Source organism: Propithecus coquereli, unplaced genomic scaffold, assembly GCF_000956105.1.
Source record: "Propithecus coquereli isolate 6110/MARCELLA unplaced genomic scaffold, Pcoq_1.0 Scaffold83, whole genome shotgun sequence".
NCBI classification, from domain to species: Eukaryota; Metazoa; Chordata; class Mammalia; order Primates; family Indriidae; genus Propithecus; species Propithecus coquereli.
The window spans coordinates 142,562-144,334 of NW_012154507.1; the positions used below are offsets into that span (position 1 = coordinate 142,562).

Genomic DNA, 1,773 nt, shown 5'->3' on the forward strand with positions numbered 1-1,773 from the left:
ATTAATTAAAACCATGAATTGGGACATGATCCATAATTTGAACAAATTTCAAAATAACCTAAAAATTAATTGACCTAAAAAAATTAATTTTATAAAACAAAGACTCCTATAAATAAATTTTGTAAAGCAAAGACTCCTACCACTCAGTAAATAAGTTTTCATTTTATATAGCACAAATAAAATTCATAGTTGACATTTTTTTTTTCATAGAGAACCATATATTTTTACCTTGTTTGGAAGCAAATGTATTATGTGACGATAGATTACTGCTACCAAGATCAGGATGTTCAGGTTTTACAGAATATTTTTCCACTGCTCTGGAAGGGGGCACACTAACAGGCTGAAAACTACTGGTCTTGAGTGCAGCACTAATAAAATGAGTCTAGAAGACATAAAATTATTTTATTATTTTCAAATATCATTTGAAAGAGATGATAAAACACATTGACATTTATTAGAGGTCTTGAAAAAAATTTATTACATTTAGTAAACAATGAAAATATATACATTATATTGCAACTGTCCACTGTAGTAGTAGGAGAGATGCCATCGGAAGGATGTAGTATCACAAAGACCTGGGTTAAGCCCAACTCTGCTGTGTAACCTTAATCTTTTGCCTTAACCCTTGTAAACCTCAGTGTCTTCCTTTCTACCTCAGAGATGGCTTAGGTGCCACTCTAGCAGGCTAAGAGCAGACCAGAAAGGAAGGGCCCAAGCCTTAGACCTCTACTTCAACCATAGAATTTCAAACCAAAACATCTTATCTTTTATATCTTGGACAGTAAAATTTCATTTGAAGTAAAGGTTTGAAAACTATTGATAGTAGGTATTCATAAACTGTAGCCATGCTTAGTAGCAGCAATCTATATGCATTATTATATAAATGGGAACTACAGTGACTACACAGTTTTTAGCACTATTTATTTAAATATCTGGAATGTATAAGTATCTTAACTCATAAAACTAATTTTAAAAGAGAGTTTTATATGGGTCTAGAAAAACCTAAGAAGATTTAGAGTTTTACAGAATTCCTAAAAGTGTTCCAAGATCGTCTACATAAAACAGACTCAACTAATTTCATTTCATTAAGCATTTATTGAACTAATATACCTAGTATGTCACCAAAACTTCAACTTTCTTTGTAATTATAAGCTTTATAAATAAGACATCTAAATTATCAAAGAGTCCATTCTTCCAAAATCAGAAAATCAATAAATGATGGATTTAGTTATGGAAGGATGGATGAATGGTAGACTGGTACTTAGGACCAAGCAGGACCCTCTCCTTAGGAAATCAATGTGCTTTTTAAATGTGTCATCTCATTTTATCCTGAACAACAAAAATATTTTCTAGGTAAAAAAATCAAGGCTCAGAGAAGTAAAGTTATTTATAGAGTGGGAACTAGCACTGTGGTAGACTCATTCCTGGCTTCTCACTAGATAATATACTGTACATGCAATTTTAATAATGTATGGAGTACTTACTAAAACTTTACTTTGTATGCCTATAATCATTTCAATAAAATACTATCTTCAATCACATGAGAAGTTCAAGACAAGACCTATTAAGAAATCTTGAAAATTATAGCACATTAGTGTCCAATTTGTGATAATATATTGATCTATAATAAATTTATTTTCACACATTCTTCTGAAAGCTGTATTTTAATTTTTTTAAGTTTTTAAACTATACATCAATTAGAAAAAAAAGTAAGTTAAAACCAACACATTTACAATGCTGGTTGTTCACTCATTCAAAAAAAAATGTTTGGCC

At 30.3% G+C, this 1,773-nt stretch overlaps 1 protein-coding gene across 1 annotated transcript in view; it reads right to left on the reverse strand.

Moving 5' to 3' along the window:
- KIAA0586 (KIAA0586 ortholog) overlaps window positions 1-1,773 on the reverse strand; it is a 159,967-nt gene that overhangs the window by 123,509 nt on the left and 34,685 nt on the right. The window lies entirely within an intron of this gene.